General features: G+C 47.9%; 1 protein-coding gene across 2 annotated transcripts in view; it reads right to left on the minus strand.

Moving 5' to 3' along the window:
- LOC125457905 (glypican-5-like) overlaps positions 1–16,359 on the minus strand; it is a 502,368-nt gene that overhangs the window by 196,330 nt on the left and 289,679 nt on the right. The window lies entirely within an intron of this gene.

Below are 16,359 nucleotides of genomic sequence, written 5' to 3' on the forward strand. Positions count from 1 at the left end.
ATGATTATATTTATATTGTGTCTCATTTGTTCATCCAACAGTGAGGCTCCCCTCCTGGAATCTGAAGCAAAGGAAAGATCAACATCATAACAACTTGGAGAAAAATGGCCGGTTAACACTGCTCTGCCAACGAAAATGATCACGTATGATCAACGTCGACTCCACTTGCCCACTCATTCCCCAAACAACTCCCTGACAAATCAACACTGAGTCTACCTGAACCTCAAAAGTACTCAAGAATGGAATGTGCACCAGCATCTGGGGTAGACAGCCTCAAGGATGCACAACCCTCCCAGAGAAAATAGTTTTGCTCATCATAATCCTGAGTTAGCAGCAAAAATGTCAACTGGATATGTCAGAGCCATCCCTCGAAGACCCGCTGAAAGAATGGTCAGCTAAAGGATGCTGGAACAGGGAGGAATGTTGACCCATCGTTTTCTAATAACAGCAGGGTAGTTGGAGGATGAGCTTTGAGAAGTCATCTTAGATTTAAGTTAATTTGTTGTCATGTGTACTTATTACAAAGTGTTGCATAATGTCACCACTGTCCAATGCCATCCTAAAGCACAGAAAATAGACCAAAACACAGCATATAGTGCCAAAAAACACAATAAAGTTCATCTTACAGTCTTATCTCAATAAGTTTTCGTGGTCTTTGGTACAGCTTCTGCTTCAAGCTGAGCCACGGGCATGGATCAAGGTTTCTCCACGCCGATGCCTCAGGTCTATACCGCTAAACCAAAGACACTGCTGTAATTGCAATCACCATTCTGCCACTGCTTGAAGGAAGAGTTGCCACCTTTTGGCATCATCTCGCCTTCACCGCCATCGCCGCCGTGAGTTCACGCTGGGCCGACCTCAACAAATGTAGCTGCCACCAGTGCAACAGGGTCTACATCAGCACCAAACGCAATGCTGTGTCTGTTGTCAGGCACGCAGCCGGGGTGGGCTAACTGCAGACTCGGAGCCTCGGCTCAGCCTGCCGGTTGTGGACCAGGAGAGTAAGCCGGGGACCTGCCCCTCGCTCGCCCAGAGACAGTGAGCTGGGGCGGAGCTGCGCCAGACTCCACCAACTGGACGCCTTTCCCTTCGCCAATTTACTCAGCCTTGCTGCTCCCCGGGCGCACGTCCCCAACTTCATCCGCCACTCCACGCAGCATCGTCTCTCGCCGCTGCCCATACAAAAGCAAATGCCCTGATAAATGAAACACCTGCACCGCACCAGACTGCCACGTTAGCCTCAATTATAGATGGAAACCTGTGACTGGAGACTTAAATCCCTTTCTCAATAGAGTAAGAGTTTCAAAAATTCCTTCAATGTTAATCTCAAATGATTAAAGAAATTAAAACAGCTCGTGATTCCTCAGAATGATGCCCTAGGTACAAACTGTTTACACATGGCACAGGCTTACAGAGAATGTACTGGGAAATAATTCAGCCATTGGGTTGTGGTATTGATATTGAATTGGACAACAAGAGAGTACTTTGTTTGTATTGATGTTTCTTGGTTGAAGTAAGTTGGGAGACTCAGATGGGAGGATTAGGTGGTTGCGGGTTGTCAAGGTCTCTCAATCAATAATTATGTTTTCAATGTTTTCTGGCCCAATGTACTTAAAGGGTTACATGTTTTTATTTGCCAGAGGCTAACAATGCAGTTGGGAGCAAATTACTTCAAAAAGAAAGCATGTAACAGTATGCGTCTGCATCAGAACTTCAAGACTTCAGACTTTTCAGCCCCTTCTCCCTCATCCAGATCCATTATGTGGATCCCATCAAAGGTTCTCCAATTGATAATTCAATGTAGTATTGATCACAGTCCTGCAGGAAGCTTTGTAAGGCCCAACATTCTCCTGCTCTTTTATATTCTGCATTTCTCAACATGTTGTGAGCGAACATGACCTTGCATTGGAAATGTCCGCAGTGTACATAATCCTACTGGAAGGCAATTCAAGAAACTAACAGTATCCTTTTCAGTGATGTGCAGTTCACTTTTTGTGGCTGTGTTTTGTTATAGAAGGAATTCCTCAATTCAGCAACTTGCTCATCAAGCCTGGCCCACAGCAGATTCAGGATGTGGTCCAGCCAAGGGTAGAGATCATGGTCTAAGTCCTGACGCTGGCTCCATTGTAACGCATCAAGAGAATTGAGCTAAAGATGCTGGAGAGTACGAGATAAAAAGGTGTGAAGCTGGATGAACACAGCAGGAAAACTGGCGTTTCGGGCCTAGATCCTTCTTCAGAACTAATTGCGTGCTGGCAGCAACAGAATGAATGAAAACCAAAAGAACTGCAGATGTTGTAAGTCAGGAGCAAAAATAACGTTGCTGGAAAAGCTCAGCAGGTCTGGTAGCATCTGTGAAGGAGAAAACAGAGTTAACGTTTTGGGTCCAGTGACCCGTCCTCAGAAGGGTATTTGAGAAGGTGACCAAACAGGTGGATTAGGGTAAAGTGGTTGATGTGGTGTATATGGATTTCAGTAAAGCGTTTGATAAGGTTCCCTACGCCAGGCTATTGCAGAAAATATGGTGACATGGGATTGAGGGTGATTTAGCGGTTTGGTTCAGAAATTGGCTAGTTGTAAGAAGGCAGCGGGTGGTGGTTGATGGGAAATGTTCATGTTGGAGTTCAGTTACTAGTCTTGTAGTGCAAGGATCTGTTTTGGGACCACTGTTGATTGTCATTTTTATAAATGACCTGGATGAGTGTGTAGAAGGATGGGTTAGTAAATTTGCGGATGATACTAAAGTTGATGGAGTTGTGGATAGTGTGGAAGGATGTTGCAGGTTAGTGTGAGACATACATAAGCTGCAGAGATGGGCTGAGAGGTGGTAAATGGAGTTTAATGCTGAAAAGTGTGATGTGATTCACTTTAGAAGGAGTAACAAGAATACAGAGTACAGGGCTAATGGTAAGATTCTTGGTAGCGTGGATGAGCAGAGAGACCTCAGTATCCATGTGCATAGATCCCTGAAAGTTGCCACCCAGGTTAATAGGGTTGTTAAGAAGGTATATGGTGTGTTAGGTTTTATTGGTAGAGGGATGGAGTTTCAGAGCCATGAGGTCATGTTGCAGCTGTACAAAACTCTGGTGTGGCCACACTTGGAGTATTGCATATAGTTCTGGTCGCCACATTATAGGAAGGATGTGGAAGCATTGGAAAGGGTGCAGAGGAGATTTACCAGGATGTTGCCTGGTCTGGAGTGAAGGTTTTATGAAGAAAGGCTGAGGGACTTGAGGCTGTTTTTGTTAGAGAAAAGAAGGTTAAGAGGTGACTTAATAGAGACATACAGGATGATCAGAAGATTAGATAGGGTGAACAGTGAGAGCTGTTTTCCTCGCATGGTGATGGCTAGCATGAGGGGACATAGCTTTAAATTGAGGGGTGATAGATATAGGACAGATGTCAGAGGTAGGTTCTTTACTCAGAGAATAGTAAGGGCGTGGAATGCCCGGCCTGCAACAGTAGTAGACTTGCCAAGTTTAAGGGCATTTAAACGGTCATTGGATAAACATATGGATAATAATGGAATAGTGTAGTTTAGAAGGGCTTCAGATTGATTTCATAGGTCGGCGCAACATCGATGGCCGAAGGGCCTGTACTGCGCTGTAATGTTCAATGTTCTATGTTCTAATCCAAATGTCAATGACCGCATGTGCAGAAGGCAGTCTAAAAGGAGGGGAACTTACAAATTTAGATACATTGACACCCTCAATAGTATACTACTTGCAAACTGCACGGGCAGCGACACCATAATATATTCCTGTACACAACATCCCAAAAGACACAAGTCAAACCACTCCCTTATGAATATTACATAACACTCCAATATACGGGGCACTCAACAATGTTAAGAGTAGGGTACACAACAATGCAATGCATAGGGTACACCACAATCCAGCATGTAGAATACACAGTTAACAGATAATTAGGGTGCACAACAATATGACACATGAAGTACACAATGCGATGTGAACGGTACATAACATTACGAAACACAGGGTACATGACAATGCAATGTGTAGGATATATAACAATATGATATGGAGAATATACAACAACGCGAGATGCAGAATACATAACAATGCAAGATGCAGAATACATAACAATGCAAGATGTAGAATACATAACAATGCAAGATGTAACGTACACAAAACTAAGATACACAGGGTGTACAACATTGTGATGTGCAGGGTAGACACAATGCGAGGCTGGATATGCAACACAGAGATACAAAATGACTGCCGATTTTGGATAAAGTCATTACACAAAGGAAGTTCAACTGGCCAATCATTCCTTTAATGATTGTACAGAAGAGGTCCAAGATATGACTGGTATGAATTAGGGCCAGTAGAAATGCAGCTGTTTTATTTGGCTTTAATATGTTTATGTTCAACCTTGTTGAATTTTTTAATAATTCTGAATAAAATGGGCAAGTAACTTTTGCACCAACAACACCCAATATAGAAAGTGGATCTGTATCTTATTGGAGTAAAGTGCTGTGGAATGCCTTGATGTACTGTAATGTCATTTATAAAATGCAGGTACTCTCAGGTTGTTTACTCGCTCACCGAGCTGGCTTGTTTGCATTCAGACATTTCGTCACCATGTTGGGTAACATCATCAGTGAGGCTTCTAATGAAGCGATGCTATTCTACTCTGCTTGGAATTTAGTGTCCATTCCGTTATGGTGGGTAACTGGGACGACATAACTATTGCAGCCCAAACCAAACATAGACACACACAGGAATTCCTAGAGGCATGGTTCTCAACCCGTAGTGTAATCAACGAACATACACCAAACATGGATCCCATATTCAAACCCATACAGAATAAAAACGGAAATGACATTACTCACCATAACGGATCGGCCACTATAAATTCCAAGCAGAGTAGAATAACATCGCTTTATCGGAGGCCTCACTGATGAAGTCACCCAGCATGGTAACAAAACGTCTGAACGCAAACAAGCCAGCTCAGTGAGCAAGTCAACAAGCTCACCCGCAGCGCGAGCTACAGATCTTTCCAAAACTTATGTAGCCCCGTTCCCCGCTTTCAAGAATCACGCAAGCAGAGCAACAGTTCAGCCCACTGCGCTCTCGGTCTATCTTTTGTCTTCACATGTCCTAATGATTAGGTTCAGGGCTGCTTTTTCAGGATCTGCTATGTTTAATTCTGCTGGTGTTTGTTTCTTCATGAAAATAAAACCCAACCAAAGTGGATGCAGGACATCAAGAAAATGCAGAAATTGCTGAAAAAAAACTCAGTGGGTCTGGCAGCATCTGTGGAGAAAAAACAGAGTTAACATTTCAGATCCAGCAACCCTTCTTCACAACTCGTGAGGCTGGACGAACACAGCAGGCCAAGCAGCATCTCAGCTGCACAAAAGCTGACGTTTCGGGCCCAGACCCTTCATCAGAGAGGGGGATGGGGAGAGGGAACTGGAATAAATAGGGAGAGAGGGGGAGGCGGACCGAAGATGGAGAGTAAAGAAGATAGGTGGAGAGAGTATAGGTGGGGATGTAGGGAGGGGATAGGTCAGTCCAGGGAAGACGGACAGGTCAAGGAGGTGGGATGAGGTTAGTAGGTAGATGGGGGTGCGGCTTGGGGTGGGAGGAAGGGATGGGTGAGAGGAAGAACCGGTTAGGGAGGCAGAGACAGGTTGGACTGGTTTTGGGATGCAGTGGGTGGGGGGGAAGAGCTGGGCTGGTTGTGTGGTGCAGTGGGGGGAGGGGACGAACTGGGCTGGTTTAGGGATGCAGTGGGGGAAGGGGAGATTTTGAAACTGGTGAAGTCCACATTGATACCATATGGCTGCAGGGTTCCCAGGCGGAATATGAGTTGCTGTTCCTGCAACCTTCGGGTGGCATCATTGTGGCAGTGCAGGAGGCCCATGATGGACATGTCATCCAGAGAATGGGAGGGGGAGTGGAAATAGTTTGCAACTGGGAGGTGCAGTTGTTTGTTGCGAACTGAGCGGTGGTGTTCTGCAAAGCGGTCCCCAAGCCTCCGCTTGGTTTCCCCAATGTAGAGGAAGCCGCACTGGGTACAGTGGATGCAGTATACCACATTGGCAGATGTGCAGGTGAACCTCTGCTTAATGTGGAATGTCATCTTGGGGCCTGGGATAGGGGTGAGGGAGGAGGTGTGGGGACAAGTGTAGCATTTCCTGCGGTTGCAGGGGAAGGTGCCGGGTGTAGTGGGGTTGGAGGGCAGTGTGGAGCGAACAAGGGAGTCACGGAGAGAGTGGTCTCTCCGGAAAGCAGACAGGGGTGGGGATGGAAAAATGTCTTGGGTGGTGGGGTCGGATTGTAAATGGCGAAAGTGTCGGAGGATGATGCGTTTTTTCTGGAGGTTGGTAGGGTGGTGTGTGAGAACGAGGGGGATCCTCTTGGGGCGGTTGTGGCGGGGGCGGGGTGTGAGGAATGTATTACGGGAAATACGGGAGACGCGGTCAAGGGCGTTCTCGATCACTGTGGGGGGAAAGTTGCGGTCCTTGAAGAACTTGGACATCTGGGATGTGCGGGAGTGGAATGTCTTATCGTGGGAGCAGATGCGGCAGAGGCGGAGGAATTGGGAATAGGGGATGGAATTTTTGCAGGAGGGTGGGTGGGAGGAGGTGTATTCTAGGTAGCTGTGGGAGTCGGTGGGCTTGAAATGGACATCAGTTACAAGCTGGTTGTCTGAGATGGAGACTGAGAGGTCCAGGAAGGTGAGGGATGTGCTGGAGATGGCCCAGGTGAACTGAAGGTTGCGGTGGAAGGTGTTGGTGAAGTGGATGAACTGTTCGAGCTCCTCTGGGGAGCAAGAGGCGGCGCCGATACAGTCATCAATGTACCGGAGGAAGAGGTGGGGTTTGGGGCCTGTGTAGGTGCGGAAGAGGGACTGTTCCACGTAACCTACAAAGAGGCAGGCATAGCTGGGGCCCATGCGGGTGCCCATGGCCACCCCCTTAGTCTGTAGGAAGTGGGAGGAGTCAAAAGAGAAGTTGTTGAGTGTGAGGACGAGTTCAGCTAGGCGGATGAGAGTGTCAGTGGAGGGGGACTGGTCGGGCCTGCGGGACAGGAAGAAGCGGAGGGCCTTGAGGCCATCTCCATGCGGAATGCAGGTGTACAGGGACTGGACGTCCATGTTGAATATGAGGTGTTGGGGGCCAGGGAATTGGAAGTCCTGGAGGAGGTGGAGGGCATGGGTGGTGTCACGGACGTAGGTGGGGAGTTCCTGGACCAAAGGGGAGAAAATGGAGTCCAGATAGGTGGAGATGAGTTCGGTGGGGCAGGAGCAGGCTGAGACGATGGGTCGACCAGGGCAGGCAGGTTTGTGGATTTTGGGAAGGAGATAGAAACGGGCCGTGCGGGGTTGGGGAACAATGAGGTTGGAGGCTGTGGGTGGGAGGTCCCCTGAGGTGATGAGGTCGTGAATGGTGTTGGAGATGATGGTTTGGTGCTCGGGTGTGGGGTCATGATCGAGGAGGCGGTAGGAGGCGGTGTCGGAGAGTTGGCGTCTGGCCTCGGCCACAAACCTGCCTGCCCTGGTCGACCCATCGTCTCAGACTGCTCCTGCCCCACCGAACTCATCTCCACCTATCTGGACTCCATTTTCTCCCCTTTGGTCCAGGAAATCTCCACCTACGTCCGTGACACCACCCACGCCCTCCACCTCCTCCAGGACTTCCAAATCCCTGGCCCCCAACACCTCATATTCACCATGGACGTCCAGTCCCTGTACACCTGCATTCCGCACGGAGATGGCCTCAAGGCCCTCCGCTTCTTCCTGTCCCTCAGGCCCGACCAGGCCCCCTCCACCGACACTCTCATCCGCCTAGCTGAACTCGTCCTCACACTCAACAACTTCTCTTTTGACTCCTCCCACTTCCTACAGACTAAGGGGGTGGCCATGGGCACCCGCATGGGCCCCAGCTATGCCTGCCTCTTTGTAGGTTACGTGGAACAATCCCTTTTCCGCACCTACACAGGCCCCAAACCCCACCTCTTCCTCCGGTACATTGATGACTGTATCGGCGCCGCCTCTTGCTCCCCAGAGGAGCTCGAACAGTTCATCCACTTCACCAACACCTTCCACCGCAACCTTCAGTTCACCTGGGCCATCTCCAGCACATCCCTCACCTTCCTGGACCTCTCAGTCTCCATCTCAGACAACCAGCTTGTAACTGATGTCCATTTCAAGCCCACCGACTCCCACAGCTACCTAGAATACACCTCCTCCCACCCACCCTCCTGCAAAAATTCCATCCCCTATTCCCAATTCCTCCGCCTCTGCCGCATCTGCTCCCACGATAAGACATTCCACTCCCGCACATCCCAGATGTCCAAGTTCTTCAAGGACCGCAACTTTCCCCCCACAGTGATCGAGAACGCCCTTGACCGCGTCTCCCGTATTTCCCGTAACACATCCCTCACACCCCGCCCCCGCCACAACCGCCCTAAGAGGATCCCCCTCGTTCTCACACACCACCCTACCAACCTCAGGATACAACGCATCATCCTCCGACACTTCCGCCATTTACAATCCGACCCCACCATCCAAGACATTTTTCCATCCCCACCCCTGTCTGCTTTCCGGAGAGACCACTCTCTCCGTGACTCCCTTGTTCGCTCCACACTGCCCTCCAACCCCACCACACCCGGCACCTTCCCCTGCAACCGCAGGAAATGCTACACTTGTCCCCACACCTCCTCCCTCACCCCCATCCCAGGCCCCAAGATGACATTCCACATTAAGCAGAGGTTCACCTGCACATCTGCCAATGTGGTATACTGCATCCACTGTACCCGGTGCGGCTTCCTCTACATTGGGGAAACCAAGCGGAGGCTTGGGGACCGCTTTGCAGAACACCTCTGCTCAGTTCGCAACAAACAACTGCACCTCCCAGTCGCAAACCATTTCCACTCCCCCTCCTATTCTCTAGATGACATGTCCATCATGGGCCTCCTGCACTGCCACAATGATGCCACCCGAAGGTTGCAGGAACAGCAACTCATATTCCGCCTGGGAACCCTGCAGCCATATGGTATCAATGTGGACTTCACCAGTTTCAAAATCTCCCCTTCCCCCACTGCATCCCAACACCAGCCCAGTTCGTCCCCTCCCCCCACTGCACCACACAACCAGCCCAGCTCTTCCCCCCCACCCACTGCATCCCAAAACCAGTCCAACCTGTCTCTGCCTCCCTAACCGGTTTTTCCTCTCACCCATCCCTTCCTCCCACCCCAAGCCGCACCCCCAGCTACCTACTAACCTCATCCCACCTCCTTGGCCTGTCCGTCTTCCCTGGACTGACCTATCCCCTCCCTACCTCCGCACCTATACTCTCTCCACCTATCTTCTTTACTCTCCATCTTCGGTCCGCCTCCCCCTCTCTCCCTATTTATTCCAGTTCCCTCTCCCCATCCCCCTCTCTGATGAAGGGTCTAGGCCCGAAACGTCAGCTTTTGTGCTCCTGAGATGCTGCTTGGCCTGCTGTGTTCATCCAGCCTCACATTTTGTTATCTTGGAATTCTCCAGCATCTGCAGTTCCCATTATCTCCTTCACAACTCGATGTTTTGAGTGTGGAATGACATCTTTGCAGTGCGTGTTTTATTCTAGCCGGCTGGTTGGCACACGAGTCTTCATTTCTGCTGCATTTTTTATTCCGGGTTTTATAATCAGGTGTGTGACCAAGACGGCACTGGTTATGTCGGTGGAGGTAAGACGGTGCCAAGGAGTGGCAACCTTTGTCCCAGCAGCAGTGGCATGGTGAAAGGGCCTCATGCGTGGCCACCAGGCCCATGGCCCATGGCCAACCACTTAACATGGACTGTAAAGTTGGACACTCTCTTTATTTCTTCATTTTTCTGCCTTAATAGTCTATGTTTTGGTTTATTTTCCAACATTTAATTTGGTGTTGGGCTCTATACACCACTTTTCACTGTTTTTTAACATGATACAAGTGACAATAAATAAATAAATCAATTCAATTCAGAAACAACCGAGGGGACTTAAAAAAGAATTTAAAAAAAGCTGGTGCAGAACAGCTACCTCAGGTGGACCTTTCTCTATTATTGTCCTGGAGGTTCAGAATGAGATGTGGTGCCGCTAAACCTTGAAATTATTCAGCTTAGTACACATTAAGGCATACAATCACTCAACGTCTAGCTATGGTTTAAATGCCCCGTGAGTGAATGATCGTGTTAGAAAAAGGCAATGCATTGCAAAGATACTCAGCATATGATTTTACAATTAACCAGGAACTGCTGACTGCGTTTGTCTCTCTGCGAGTCTCAAACCACTTGCCCTACGATGGATTTTAATTTAACCCCAAACCACTCCAGGTTTGAAATGATAGCCACAATCCAATATTACTGGGCTTCAGTCTCATGCAGAGAAAAGGTCACTGGAGAATGACTCAAGGGCTGATACAAAGCAAGCTCATAAACAAACACATTCCCTCATCAAATATTTAGAAGAATAGCTCGAGGGCAGCCAACGTTGCTGCTTTCCTATCTTAAACACCATCCCCTTGGAGAAACCAACAACTTATTGGAGGGGATTTGCAAGTTGATTAGCTGTCTGCCATGGTTTACAGAGCTATGATGGTTCCCACCCTGCTATATGGCTCTGTGACGTGGACTGCCCACAGCAGACACTTCAAGGCGCTAGAGTAGTACCACCAACACTGCCTATGCAAGGCCCTGCAAATCTGCTGGGAAGAAAGATGCACCAACACCAGTGTCTTCAACCAGGCCTACGTCCCAAGTATCGGGGCAATGACCACCTTTCATCAACTACAACAGGCTGTGCATGTTGTCTGCATGATGGACACAAAACTCCACAAGCAGATGCTCTACTCCCAGTTTTGAAACAGCCGACAAGCCCCAAGTGGTCAGAGAATGTGCTTCAGCGATACCCTCAAGGCCTCACTGGGGAAGTGCAACATTCCCATAGACACCTGGCAATCATTGGCCCAAGACTGTCCAAAATGGAGGAAGACCATCCGGGAAGGTGTCAAGTACCTCAAGACTTCACGCTGGGAAAATGCGGGAGCCAGGTGGAAACAGTGACTGTGTTGCCATACTAATGTCTGACCAACCTCTTCCCATGACCACCTTCTGCCCCAAGAATGGAAGACAGTCATCCTCATCTGCGAGGGACCACCAATGATGATGAGTTGTCTGACAAGCAGAGTGACCAACAAAGGAGTGTCACTTATTTTGCCAACTTCTCTTACAACCATTAAGGATCACCTTTGCTCTTGGTTTCTAATGAGATAACCATGAGCTACTGAGCCTGGGAGTCTTCTCTTGTCTTTATCTCTTTGCTTTTACTCAGTGACTGTGTGCATCATAGCCATTGGCCACCAGGAACCTCTACTCCACTAGAAACCTCCTGAACCTCCTACCAAACTGACTTCAGTCCTAAAATGATCAGGCTGTGACGTGAAACTACAGCCCACACCATGTTCTAGGTGTCCTGACCAGGATAAACAAACTTTCAACCTACAGAGACATTGCAGAATCTTGTATGTTTCACCTTTCAGTCCACAACCAGGTTACAGCAATCAAGCACAGTGAGTACAGGTCAGTTACCAGACTCACATAATCAAACAAAATGATAGAGCATTACAATGATTCCAGAATAAATATGCCAACTGCCTACAACTAATCACAAATATCTTGAATATGTTTTAAAAGGAAAGGGCTCTGGTATATTTTTAAAATTAATTTGAGGGAATGTGGGTGACGTTGGCTGGCCAGCATTTCTTGCCCGACCCTATTTGCCCTTGAGAAGGTGGTAGTGAGCTGCCTTCTTGAACCACTGCAGTCCTCCTGCTGTGGGTCGACTCACAATGCTATTAGGGAGGGAATTCCAGGATTCTGACCCAGCGACAGTGAAGGAACAGCAATATACTCTCAAGTCAGGATGATGAGTGGCTTGGAGGGAAACCAGCAGGGAGTGGTGTTCCCGTATATCTGCTGCCCTTGTCCTTCTAGATGGAAGTGGTTGTGGATTTAGAAGGTGCTATCAGAGGATCTTTGGTGAATTTCTGCAGGGCATCTTGTAGATCGTACACACTGCTGCTATTGAGCGTCGGTGGTGGAGGCAGAGGATGCTTGTGGATATAGTGCCATCTCTGATGATCTGATATCAAAACTGTCGTCAATGGACAAGCCATGCTCAATCAGAACTTCTGACTGGTTACTCAATGCACTTAAGTGCTGTTATTTGATTTTTTTCTCCTGCAAGTAAAACAAAACCTCTCCGGTTTTTAATTTTCATAAGTAATTCCATTTACAATATGTCCAGAGCTAACTTCAGCAGCTACCACTGCTGTTTCCCTTGAATCCTACCCTTTGGGGAGTTCAACTAATTATAAAAGCTTTTGCTATTTGTTCCTTCAAGCCTACCAGAGATAGGGGAGGAGGTAAAATCAAGGATGCAGCTGCCATTAGTTCAATGAGCTTTTTTATTTCAGATTTACATCACATTCGAATCTTACCGCACAGAGGGAGACTATTCAGCTCAATGTGTCAGTGCTAGCTGGTTCAGAGAGCTGCCTGGGCTTGAATTTCCTACTCCCTCTCTGAGTCCTAATGTTCTGACGAGTTCCAATCCTTTTCCCCCACAGCTCTGAGAATACTCTCTTTTTAAACGTTTATTCACTTCCCTTTTGTTAGTTATTGCTGAATCTCCTGCCATTTCACAGGCAGGTAGCACCATCAGGATCACAGCACACCTCTGCTCAGGAACCAAATCTCAGTCTCTCCCCTGTTTCTTTGCCAATCGCTGACCTTGGAAACAGTTCCTCTTGTTCAACCCAACGGATGCTCCCCAATGATTTTGGATTCCGAACGTGTCCATCCAATCTTCCTTCGATGTCCTCTATTCGGAGGAGCACAACCCCCTGCTCCCCCATTCTCTATGCGCAGTTCTCGACTTACAGCTCTGCATATGGGGATGCATTGCGGGATGGGTCTGGGTGGGATGCTCTGAGGGTCGGAGGGCCTGTTCCAACACTGTAGGCTTTCTATGATCTATGATCTGCTGAGGTAAGATTCCAGCTCCAGACCGTCAAGTTCCTTGGAGTGACAATAACTGACAACCTGTCCTGGACTTCCACATTTCCACAATGGTCAAGAAGGCACAGCAGCACCTCTTCTTCCTCAGGCAGTTTAGGAAATTCAGCATGTCCATAATGACTCGCACTACTTTTACACATGCACCATATAAAGCATGCTATCCGGGTGCATAATGGCCTGGTGTGGTAACTGCTCTGCTCAAGCTGTAAGAAACTACAGAAGACGGTGTATGTAGTCCAGGCTATCACAGAAGCCAACCTCCCATCCTTGGACTCCATTCAAATTTGTCATTGCCGCAGAAAGGCTGCTAAAATCGTCAATGACCCCTCTCATTGCGGTGGTGCTCTCCTGCAACCTCTCCCATCAGGCAGGAGATACAGAAGCTCCATCACATGCACCAACAGGTTCAAGGACAGTTTCTTTCCTGTTTCTATTTGGCTGATGAATGGACTGTCTAACTTCAAATATGTTGCTCTTGCTAATGTTACTCCTGCTTTGCACACCTCCTGTGCAGTGTAACCTGTATGCCTCACTCTGTCTAAGCACCTTTGATCTCTGTATCCTTGTTTGGTATGATCAACCTTTGCGCTCACAAACAAAGTTTTTCACTGTACTTAGCTACATGTGACTCCAATAAATCAAATCAAATCAAAATTGGTAATGATAACTGGTATACTGGACTCAATGGGCTGAATGGCCTGCTCCCACACTGCAGGGATTCTAAGATACTGTCATTCTCAAATAATGACAAAATAACTTGTACAAGTTGGACAGAAGAGTCACAATGCATTGCCTCAGCATTCACATGCAACTACATCCTCATGTAGTTTTCTTTTTTTATTGTTCATTCACAATGAGTGGGTATCACTGGCCAGTACATCGCTAAATGCCCAGAGGGCAGTTAAGACCTGTGCTGTGGGTCTGGTGTCACAGGTAAGGATGGCAATTTCCTCCCCTATAGGCCATGAGTGACCCATTTGGGTTTTTCCCTGACAATCAACTCTGTTTTCATGGCCATTAGACCCTGAATTCCAGATTTTTATTCATGTCAATTTCCACTATCTGCCACAGTGGGATTCCAATCCAGGTCCCCAGAACATTACCTGTGTCTCTGGATTGACAGTCCAGTAATAAGATCACTTCGCCATTATCTTTCCTGAGTCACTTGAAAGCTCTAAGGCAAATGTTTGTTTTTTTTTAACTTCTGGTTTTGTTTCAACCTACTACTCAGCTTCCTGTAAACTAGCCTTCTCCTTCTGAACTTCTTGGGGGCTGTGCCGAGCCCCTGTTTTCCTGAAAAAGCAAACACAGCAACAACCAGAATACCAGGCCAGGAGGCAGCTGACATACTGAACCCAGTCTTTGATCCTCCTGACCAACTTCATGTTGTCGAGTGAGGTGAGTGGTGGTAAAGATCTTTACATCTGGGCCAGGATTTCTGGAATAGCCATGGAGGGCTGTGTCGTTTCACACTCAGCAGCAGCGCCTGGCCTGCTTTTGAACATTGGCAGCTTGAACATCAGATCTGAGGCCCATGCTCTGGTCCAGCCCTAAATCAGTAGCCAGGACTTGAGCATCTATAAGGAAAGATGTTGCGAAACTTGAATGGATTCAGAGAAAATTTACAAGGATGTTGCCAGGGTTGGGGGGTTTGAGTTAAACACAGAGGCCGAACAGTCTGGGGCTATTTTCCCTGAAGCTTTGGAAGTGGAGGGGTGGTCTTATATAGGTTTCTAAAAACATGAGGGGCATGGATAGTAAAAACAGGCAAGGTCATTTTCCCAGGGTAAACGAGTCCAAAGCTAAAGGGCACAGATTTAAGGAGAGAGTGGAAAGATTGAAAAGGGACCTAAGGAGTAATTTCTCTTCATGCAGAGGGTGATGTGTGTATGGAATGAGCTTCCAAAGGAAGTGGGTGGAGGCTGGTACAATTACAACATTTAAAAGGCATCTGGGTCGGTACATGAATAGGAAGGGTTTAGAGGGATATGGGCCAAATGCTGGCAAATGGAACTAGATTAATTTAGGGTATCTGGTCAGCATGGATGAGTTGGACCAAAGGGTCTGTTTTGATGCTGTATGACCCTATGATGCTATTTCGTTGGACCCATGTGAGCAACACTGTCCCAGCCTGTGTCCTATGGTGCCTACACATGTTCAACTTTAAGCACTTGACCCTGCTTTTCCCATCCTCACCATGACACCAGGTCACTTCAGCGATGGGAATTCTCACACTTTGTTCATGATTTCTCTGTTTCCACAGAAGGGTAGTGTTCAGCACAAGATGGAAATCCAACTGGGTGAGCCCCCACCTCCTTCGCGAAATGTGGGCATCGCTGGCTGAGCTGGTCTTTATTGCCCATCCCTGGTTGTCCTTGAGAAGGTGCTGCTGAGCTGTCTTCTGGAACTGCTGCGGTCCACATGCTGTAGGTTGACCCACTATACAGGACCCCCACTGGTCACCCTTCTCCCCCAAGTCCCAGCAGATGGGATCCACCAGGTCCTGGGGCAACTCACTGGAGCTGCCAAGTTGAATCCTCTGACAGACTCTGCTAATCCCGCCACTTTCAGGTCATACAGGCTGTTGGTTTGGAGGATGCAGTCTTGGAAGCTTTGGTGAGTACAATGCAAGCTGCCACACCATGTCCTCCCACCGTGCCCCTCCAAATCCCACCATCTATTCAAACCATCCTCTCACAAAATCCCCTCCATCACCTTGCCATCTACTCCTCCCAACTCACACCCCTGACTCCACGGAGCCCTCCATTCCCACCATCTTTTCTGCTAGCTCCTTCCCAACCCTTACCTCTATCCTGCTGTTACTCCTTCCAACCCTCCATTCTTACCCCAACCTCCTCTAAGCCTTGCACCTCCTAAGCTCAGTTCCCCTGCCCCTTCTACATCCCCTCCCACTGATGGGGAGCTGCAAGTGAGTTAATTTAGCATTTGAACACATGGTTAAGTACTACTGCTTGCTGCTGTTACATTTGTCCTCTGAAGGACTCAAAGGTGACAGGAATAAATTGATCATTTGTGTGAAATGTGAGATTGTTAACATTCAGGAGTAGATATTTCTATATCAGGGGCTTATGTTGTCTAACTCCTCAGACTGCTAATGAAGAATAATGGTGAAATTCTCCAAAAGAGATGGTCAAATTTCCCATTAAAGACAAGGTTAAACTTTCATTCAGCTGAGTAAGCAGAAGACTGAGAGCAGGACATGACAAAAGGAACGAGGATAGCTCATGAAATTTTCCCAGAGTGTGATTGATAGCCACCCTGCAA

The sequence above is a fragment of the Stegostoma tigrinum genome, chromosome 14 (assembly GCF_030684315.1).
Source record: "Stegostoma tigrinum isolate sSteTig4 chromosome 14, sSteTig4.hap1, whole genome shotgun sequence".
In the NCBI taxonomy this organism is placed as follows: Eukaryota; Metazoa; Chordata; class Chondrichthyes; order Orectolobiformes; family Stegostomatidae; genus Stegostoma; species Stegostoma tigrinum.